Genomic DNA, 10,295 nt, shown 5'->3' on the forward strand with positions numbered 1-10,295 from the left:
GTGTGTTCAAACATTGACACCTTACCACAGTTAACTTCTAAAAGAAATCCTCTAGTGCCATGCTGTGTATTCAGCACAACACTTCTCTACTGGAACCTTCTTGTGCCCTCTCCCAGGGCTCATGGATGTACAGCCAAGTGCTGAGAATGGGGTACTATCTTGAGGGTAGGCACCAAGAACACTGCTGCACATCCTTCAGTGCCAAGGACAGTGACTATTACATGCCAACAAAGATGCAGCCAACCCACATGCTAGTATTGCCAAGTGTGAAAATCTCTGGTTAAGGAGATGCATTCCCGTGTGTTTTGATATGTACTCCACTTCCTATAGCTGAAATGATTTCAGCTGGACCTGGTTCTGTAACCCATGTCCTGAGTCAGGTATCTGAACCATTTGTATTTGGAGGCCTTTGACAGCCTGGTGATGCTGTGGATGATTGATTGATAAATAAAACACCGATTGGCCAGTAGCCAGGCAGGAAGTATAGGCAGGACTAGCAGAGAGGAGAATTGAGAGAACAGGAAGACAGAGAGGAGGAGACGCCAGCCTGCCGTCCAGGGAGCATCATGTAAAGGCAGCAGGTAAAGCCACGGAACACGTGGCGACATATAGATTAACAGAAATGGGCTGAGTATAAGAGTAAGAGCTAGACAATGGTAGGCCTGAGCTAATGGCCAAGCAGTTTAAATAATATAAGCGTCTGTGTGTTTATTTTATAAGTGGGCTCCGGGACTGCTGGGGCTTGGTGGGACCCAGAGAGAAAAACTCCAGCTACATGGTGAAGTTGACAATTCTTTCTCAGAATGGTATTCTTAAATGCATATGGCAAAACAAAGCCACTGAGCTCTGTTGAAACCCTATCATGACAATGATTTCAAAAATTAGTACATAGCGTGATTGTGCTTGTTTTGAGTGATATTAGTAAATGACGGCATCCTCTGTGAGGCTAAGCACCACAACTTCAAGGTACCGACAAGCCATGGAAGTGATGCTGTATCTGCAAGCACTCCCACGTGTTGTACAAACCTTTGTAGTTCATTCATGTGACAAAGTCACAGGCACAGCGGCATGGCAGTTGCCAACCAAATTCAGCCAGAGGTTAGTAACAGGGTGCCAGTGGTTGGGCAGGAGGCCCGTGGTTCTCATCTGAGTCCGTGGTACCGCAAGCTTTGGGTGATTGAAAGGTTGGCTCTTACTCCTAGATTCCTAGGCTTTCATCCACACCCCAGTGGCTCCAGTCCTCCTCCCATCTCCTGTGGTGTGAGGTCAGGATTCAGAGCAAACTCTACAGGGTGATATGAGCTGTTCTTGCCCCAGAATGCTCTCTGACAGTCAACTACAGTCAGGTGAAAAGGAATAGGCTTTTTCGTGGGGGGGGGGGGAAGTGGGGATGACCAAACTCAGATTTACCACCTGTCTCCACCATCAGTAGCTTGTGTGGGCTTTTATTTGTTGCTCAGCCTCTCTGACCCTCCATGTATTCATACACAAAATGGAGAGAACACTACTTCCCGTGTGGCAGGTTTGCTGTGCAGGTTAAATAAGACGAGCAGATACCAGGGGCCTGACGCCGTGTGGATCACATCAGCCTGTTAGAAAGTGCCCGTTGTCATCATTCTTAAGGAAGGTCAAGGTAAATAATATTTTCAGCAAGACGCTGAGCAGTTGGCATCACCATGACATGACAGTGCCTGGTCCGTCTGCGACACTGGCCATTTCTCCTGTCTGCTCAATGAGTTAATAAATGCACATAGACTTACCCACATAGAAATATTTTGAAGTCTTTTGCCTCCAAAGCAACAAGGTTCATACAAGTTTGTCTCGTGCACCTGCACAGCTTCCTCGTAGGCAAGGCCAGTTCAGCCATCAACATGTTTTACCTGGAGTTTCCAGGACACCCCGAAGCTGTCTAACTGCCCTGTGTCTGGAGCAATTTGGTTTTCTGGACATGATTTGAAAAGCATTCTCTGACCCTCAAACCCTGAATGGTGCTTCTGACCTTACCACTCAGTCTTCCCACTCACCCAGATGTTCTCAAGCTCTCAGTGTGGACACAGCAATCTTGTCGCCCGTCACCAAGCCCAGCCCAAGACTGTGTCAGGGATGTGCACAGCTGTGTCTAACCCTCACTGAATATAGCGTTTCTGGAAAGGACAACCCTCAGACAGAGCTGACTTCCTGGTGAAGAAGCCAGCCTGAGGTCTCCTGCTGTGAGGTCCCTTCTGTGGGTCTTGGACACCCCTCCCCTCCCTTTTCTCGAGTCTCTGGGTGATGGTTTCTGTAAGTGCAGGTTGAGAGAAGAGTCCTGGGTTAGATTACAGGAGGGGCCATGAGGCCAGCTGTCAGGTCCTGTACTAAAGACTTCTCAGAGAGTTCAGTTGTAATGGTTCTGTGGGATTTCCCATAGATGATGGTGTGTGTGTGTGTGTGTGTGTGTGTGTATCTCAGAACTTATACTGACACATGTATTTGTTACTTTTCCTATTACCATGACAAAATACCCTTCGGGAAGGGTTTAGTGTGGCTCATGATGAGAGAGAAGGAACAGTACCAGAAGCATGAGGCAGCTGGTCACACTGTGGCCATGGTCATGTAGCAGAAAGGGAGGAACGCTGGCACTCAGCTTATTTCCTCCTTTCGATTCAGTATAAGACCCTACCCCACAGTGTGGTACTGGGTCTTCCACGCGCAGGGAAACCTCTCTGTAAACACCCTCATTGATAGACTCAAAGCTGTGTTTCCGTGGTGATTCTCAATCCCATCAAGTTGACCGTGAAGATTAGCCATCGGGACATTTAATCCTCACTATGATATGGGCCTGAGGAGGTAGGTAGGTTATAAGGGTGGGGTCTATGAATGAGAGGAGCCCAGAGAATTCTCTTCCTGTCTGACGCTCATGTCAGACAACAGACTATCACAACAGGAAGTCAAATGTTTGCAACCCAGAAAAGAACCATCACCAGGAGCTGTGCTGTTGGTGCCCTGATCTGAGGGTTCCAGAAAAAAACAAATGCTTGCTGTCTATACGCAACCCGGGCAATGGCACCCCATCATAGCAGCTCAAACTGAAAGAGATACCACAGCATCCTCTCTACCACAGACATCTCAGGGGCATTCTGGGAAACATTAGTCAGGGATAAGAGGGGCCTCTGAGACCTCGCAAGCCCACAGCCCATGGCCTCACACTCAGCACGGGCCCCCCTGTGTCACTGTGTTCTGTTTGGAGCATGGTCAAAAGGCCACAGGAATCCCCTTGGGACACGGTGCACCGCCACAGCTGAAGTCAAACACTACTCTACTGCGGGATCTCACTCACCAAGACTCCACATACAGGACCCTGCCCAGCCCAGTCAGAGGCCATGATGACCCAGCCACATTGCTATACTGCCCTTTACCATAGAACCAGAAGCAGGCAGAGGTGAACACCACATTATTTATACATATGCCTAAGCCAAGGCATCTTCTTGGGGTTGGACTATGAGCCACTCTAAGGGAGATCCTGCCTGCCAAGGAGTTTGAACACCGAAATACAAGATGGTGCAGCCACAGCATTACCAAGACCAAACAGGAAACCTGGAAGAAACGCATTTTCATGTTACCAATAAGCTCCCCATGCATACCAGGAAGATGGAGTTATCTTTTAATTATCTCTGTGGTAAATGAAGGCACAGAATTACCATCTTATGAAGACATCAGAAAGTGTACAGCCAAAGCTTGTAGATGAAAGTATTACGGATGAGTGGCAGCCAATGATCCATAATAATTCATAAACTGTGTTGTCGGTTTTGCTGGGGTCTTACGACTGTGTTGTTAGTGCTTTGAAATGTGTAATTTGTTATGATTTCACATTCTGTATAAATATTAACTTTTGTATTAACTTTGTACTTACCATTTTGCATCCTTTTTTTTTTCTTAAAATAAACCCCTCACCCCACCCCCTCACGAAGATCTGAGATCGCCCTCCCCAAGCCTCATGGAGAGATGGTGGAAAGGCAGATAGATGCCGTCCGGTTCTGTTTCTTTCTCGGTCTCCACAGAATGCCTGAAATATCTCCTGTAGGCAAAGAGGGAAGCGGAGGCCCCAGAAAAGGGAGCAAGCCACTTCTGCGGGGCTCTCTTTCAGAAAAGTCACTGACAACAGTGTCAATTCACTGTGCCCTGGAAGTTCAGCTTAGGGAAGGGCAAGAGGGTTGGGGGAGGGGAGACGTGAGGAGGAGGTGGAGAAGGAGAAACTGAGGGGCGGTGACCACAGGACACAGAGTGGAGCAGTGGGAAGGGAGCCCTCCCCCACCCCACACAGGCTCACCAGCAGCCTGGTGATGGCACCGTGGACAGATGTGCGCACTCCAGCTCTCCCTCACTCTGCACACCTGTTCTGCATTCTGGTCACCCTTCCCCCCCAGTCCCCATCTGATCTCCAGAGAAGCTCCAATGTGTATGACTCATGCTGGCTGGGCAGGGAGCCTGGTTCCCCTCCAAGTTCCTTGTCCTTTTCTTGCTTCTTCGGCAAGGCAGAGCTGCTTCTCTGAATGCTAATGGCTGCTGGAAAGAGCAGCCAGCCTTTCCAGAGCGTGCCCTGAGAAGGTCACATAGAGTCCAGCCTGCCTGTCTCTACTGATTTCCCTCTTTATGACCTCACCGGCCGGTGAGGCCGAGAGCTTCTGAAGGAGCTAGGGATGAGAATGATCCAGAGAGTCTTGAAGATGGCCCCCACATAGTCTCTGAGCCTCAGTTTCTCCATACTGAGGCATGAACAGAAGACTCCTAAAGTCCCCTCTGGCTCTGACATTCTCTACTGTCCCTTCATCCAGTATCTGCAGAGGACCTAGTCTAGACCCCAGGGGATGACACCACACAAGGAGACCAAGGAGGGTTTCTGGGCCTTAGGAGGTCTCCATGTTGCTGGATCAGTCTATGAGGTCTTGGAGCTGATGGAGACCAGGCAAAACGTGAGAGGTAGACTTAGAAACGTCACACATTGGTACAGCAAACCCAGCACCCCATCCTAGACCCACCAGGAGGCCAGGCATGAGGTGAGGATGGTGGAATGCTCACACCGTGTCCTTCTGTGGCCCAGGGCCACAGCATTGATGTCAAGATCTAACTGGCCTCAGAGGCCTCTGGCTGAGGAACCATTGCAAACAGACTGACTGAATAAGAGATGGGCCAGCACTGGCAACCAGTAAGACTGGACACGAGCTCACCCTGAGAGCTCAGGCTGCCTGGCCAGGCCATGTCCGCCTGTTATGGTTGCTTCCCCTGAAGAGTGAAACCTCCCAGCAGGTTACAGAAACAGCCTTACAGACCGCCTCAGCCTCACCCTCCCCTCGGGGCCTTGGTCACCTTCACCCTTACAGAAATGTGCACTGTCTCCTTCACACAGCACTCCTCCCTCCCCTCCCCCACCCTCCACCCCACTCACCCCCACCCCCACCAAGTCAGGCCCATTCTCCCCATTGCCCATATTCCACACCTTACCCAAGCTTCACTACTCTTGGGTCTGTCTTCAAATGTCCCCTCCCCTGGGACTCCCCAAATATTACACATGTTCTCCCTTAGGCTGCGACCCTCTGGCCGCTCTTCTCCTCCGCTGGGATAGTCTGTTCAGTCTTCACTTTTCAGTTCAGGCATCAGAAAGTGGTCTTCTTGTATCTGCTTGAAATGACCCGGCCGGGATGGAAAACAGGTCTGTGGTTCCCCGAAAACAAACAGTATTGGATCTGCAGTCCCACCACTAGGTACAAGAGGAACTAAACCTTGACGCGACATTGGTACACCGTAGTCACAGCTGCACAACTCACAACAGCTCCACAATGAAGCCCCCAGGGACCTATCTATTATGGGTGAATGACAAAGTATCCGCACGTGGAATATCATCTAGCCGTGGAAAGGGGGAGCCGTCTGGTGCCTGCTGTGGCAGCGTGAGACCTGAAAGGCACTGCGATAAGTGAAATAAGCACAGGAGAGAAAGACAAGCTCTGCTCCAAGCACCCAGGTACCTGGAGTAGTCAGTACAGACAGACGGCCGCTCCCAGGCATGGGGACAAGGGGACTGGGGAGTTAGGGTTTAACCTGGCGGTTTGGATTCTGCAAGATGAAGAGCATGCGAGAGACAGGCGGTGGTGAGGCACTTGACACCATCAGACTATGAAACTGAAAATGGTTGCGATGGCAAGCTTAATGATATAAATGTTACCACCGTTTAAAAGTACGTCCAAAACAATTAAATAACAGTCTGTGCTAGTCACTCCCGCGGCCACCGGCCCCTGGTGCTGCTGACTTAAATGAGTCTCTGCCTGTGAGTGTTAGATAGCATCAGTGACACGAGAGAGCTTATAGTATGGGTCCTCAATGTCCCCCGAGGAGGCCTGTGTGTTAAAGGTTTTGTCATTGGGTCATGGTACTATTAGGAGGTGGCAGAACTTTTGGAGAGGAGGAGCCTCGTGGGAGGAAGGTAGGTCATTGGGAATGTGCCCTTGGAGGAGATATTGGAAAATTCTGTTTTCTTCCTCTCTCTCTCTCTCTCTTTGCTGGATGTCATGAAGGGGATAGTCCTCTGTCACACGCTCCCATCATGACATACATGATATACAGCATCACCACAGGCCCAAACAATGGGGTCAAGAGACTAGCTCTGAAACGGTGAACTGAAATAAACCTTGCTTCATTGTAAGTTGATTTATTTCAGGCATCTTGTCATGGTAATGAAAACCTGGCGAACACATGAGAGAACAACACAAAGCCTGCCTCTCTGAGGTCTGGGTAGAGGGGGGCAGAATGTACACATTTTCCTGAGCCCTCCTTTCTAGCTAATAACAAGAGGCAAAATGCCTGAAGACAAAATGCCTGTAGACCAGCCCCACATCCTTACACCTGTCTCTGCAGGGCAGACAGGAAGCTCGGCCATGTTTCCATGTGCCTCTTTTGTAACAGCTTGCTGTATGTTCCCAGACCCAACACCCAGTGGCCCCCAGTTTTCAGGTCTGTCCTAAGACGAACAGAGTGGTTCAGCCACATGGGTATAAGTCATGCAGGCTCTGTAGGCCTTGAATCCCTGGATGTAGGTTCTCCGATCAAGGGAGAGTGGGTGTACCCTTTCTGGAGAAGACAACCTGCCGTGAATTCTCAACAGTCTCTTCACGCTCTCCAGGACAATTTACACAAATGCTCGCTATTTGGAGTGCATTCCCAGACACACATGGCCATGCATTCATTTGTGTAAAATGGACAGCATGAGTCCAAACGTGATGGAAGTCAAACCTACCACTGCCTTCCAGCAGTTTCTAGTCCAGAGGGGGAGAGGATAGGGGACAGAAGTGGTCCTGAGCACAGCAAGGCCTCACAGGGAACTTTTGGTCCTTAGAGGTCTATTATCGGACTCTGTGACAGAAGAAGACCTGCCTGCCAGCCTCTGGGTGTCCACTGTGGCTGGGGGGTAAGGAATAATGAGTCACATGAGGCTAACCCTGTGCCTCACAGAACATACTCATGGGACCACACTGTTGACTAGTTGTATGAAGACTTTCTCGGACCCCCGAGTAGACCCAGCTCTCAGATGCCTTGGTTTTTCATTTATGTCCTCCAGTAGCCTGATGACTGTCTGAGTTCCAAGCCTCACTTCTTCCTGATCAGCAGAGCCTGAAACAGGGAAATGTTGAATTTGGGGAAGAAGCCAAGAAGTGGGAATGAGTGGGGGGTTGGGCAAAGCCAGCAGAGCATGAGTGCTGTGGAATAACCCTCTTGTATACTGTAAAGATTTGTCACTGGAATTGGTTTAACAAAATGCTGATTGACCAGTAGCCAGGCAGGAAGTATAGGCAGGGTGACCAAACTAAGGATGATGGGAAGGAGAAGGGTAGAGTTGAACTGAGTCGGAGGAGTTGCCAGCCAGACGCAGAGGGAGCAGGAGATGATATGCCATACTAATAAAGGTACCACTATGTAGCAGAGTGTAAATAGAAACATGAGTTAATTTAAGTGTAAGAGTTAGCTAGTAAAAGCCTGAGCTGCTGGCCAATCATTTATAATTCACATTAAGCCTCTGTGTCAGTTATTTGGGACCAGGCAGTCAGAACAGGAAATATCGATCTACACATGAGGGAGAGGTAGCATGCAAATTTCTTCTTGACATATAGTCACTGCTGGGATCTTGGGGACTCACACCTGCTGGACTTTCAGATGTTTAGGAAAAAGTGAGAATTTCAACATCTTTTTCTCTAGTGACAGAGAGTCGCACTCTCCATCAGCTGCTGTCCTCACTGGTCAAGAGTCCCCCTGGGGTTGGTAGCACCCTTGGTTCGTACAGGCTGCCCATGCATGAGTGCCAGGGAGACTCCTTGGGAGATGAGTGCCCTCCTAGGGAGAAGGTGGACAGGCAATCGTGCATGCTTCCTCACCTGTGGCTAGAGAACAACTGGACCATCCAGGTGGTATGAGGTGTTGACTGGGAGTTCTGATGCAATATGTCCACCAACCTTTTATACCCAGCACATGGATCCAGCCCAGAGATAATACTCAATGATAACTGTCACATTAGTAAGGTTAAGTACATGAATGTACTTACTGTATGCCCAGCACTGTCACAGGACTTAATCAGTCCTATAAAAGGGTCCTGCTAGGTTGTACTTATGTTTAGGAATATTACATATTCCTAAATAACAACTGATGAAAGGAGGGGCCATGAATTTGTAAAAGAACAAGGGTAGTTATATGAGAAAGTTTGGAGGGAGGAAAGGGAAGGGGGGGATGATGTATTTATATTACAATTTAAAAAACTAAAAGAAATATTTTTTTAAAGGATCTTACTATTATTACTCGATTTTAGAGTCCAGGGTGCAGAGGCAGAAGAACCTCATTAGTGAATAGCAAAGCCCTACAGCTGCCCACGGACTTTCCAACTGTTGTGCAAAGTAGTCAGAAGAAGACGGCACATATCTCAAACCTGTCAGTTCTTTCCCAAGCCGCCCATGCCAAGGATAGCCAAAGATATCACAGAGCACGAAAAAGGACTCTCTGGACTCTGACATCCATCAGATCTGACTGAATTTAAACTTTGGTTCTGTCCCTCACTGGTTGTGTGACCTTCAGCGAATCACTTCTCCTTGGGCATCACTTTCCTCATTTGTAAAATGCAGAGCAGATACATTAGTCCCAGTGGGCACATACTGGCAGAAACCCAAGAGCTTATCAAGACAACGATGATGCATGCATCCATGTGAGGAGACACAGCCTGCCTTCCATAGCCATGGGCTTTGCATACAGGGATTCAGCTGCAGATGGAAAACATCCAAGAAAAAAATTAATTGTTGTGTAAGGGACATGCACAGATTCTTTCTTCTTGTCATTCCCCCAAACAAATACAATGGGAAAACTCTGCACAGTACATTTATACCACACTGGATGCTGTCAGTTATCCAGAGATGATTTAAAGGATACAGGAGGTTTGCATAGGTGATATGCAAATGCTATAGAAATGTATAATGAGACTGGAGCATCTACAGACTTTGATGCCTGCAGAGAATCCTGGAGCCAATGCCCCTCAGATACTGTGATGGTAAATCTTGTTTTTCCAGTCTATGGGATTTAGAGTCACCATGGAAACAAACCTCTGGGCATGTCTATGAGGGATTTTCTAGAGTAGGCTAATTGGGATGGGACAACTCACTCTGAATATGGATGGCATCATTCCATGAGCTGTGCTCTCCTATTCAAAATTTTTATAAAGGAAGAACCAGCCCTCATACTTCTCAGCTTCCTCAATGAAGGTGCAATGTGAGCATCTGCCTCGGGGTCTTGCCTCCACCCCCTTCCCACATGATGGAGGCAAAATACTCCCTCCTGTCTTGGTTTCTTATCCTATTGTTGTGATAAAAATACACTGACAAGAGGGATTTAAGGGAGAATGGTCCCTTAAACCCTGGATCACAGTTCCAGAGCAAATAGTTCATTGTGGTGGAGAAGGCATGTCAGAGTCAAGGAAGGCATGGTGATGAGAGTTGGGGGCTGGCTGGTCACGTGGCACCTCCACTCAGAAGGCAGGTGAATGGTAAGTGAGGTGGGACTATAAGACTCCAAGTCCAGCCCCCAATGACCATTTTTCTTCCAGTGAGATTCCACCTTTCCCAAGATTTCCACAACTTTCCCAAACAGCACCAGCAGCTGATGAGTATGTGTTCAAACACGTGAACCTACCAGGCATATTTCACATTCTCATACCACCTTCCTTCCTTACATTTTAAAAAGGTATGCTGTAGCACCAAAAAGCCAGGTGATTATAGAGCTACCGAGGAAAGACT

This window comes from Peromyscus maniculatus, chromosome 11 (assembly GCF_049852395.1).
Source record: "Peromyscus maniculatus bairdii isolate BWxNUB_F1_BW_parent chromosome 11, HU_Pman_BW_mat_3.1, whole genome shotgun sequence".
NCBI classification, from domain to species: domain Eukaryota; kingdom Metazoa; phylum Chordata; class Mammalia; order Rodentia; family Cricetidae; genus Peromyscus; species Peromyscus maniculatus.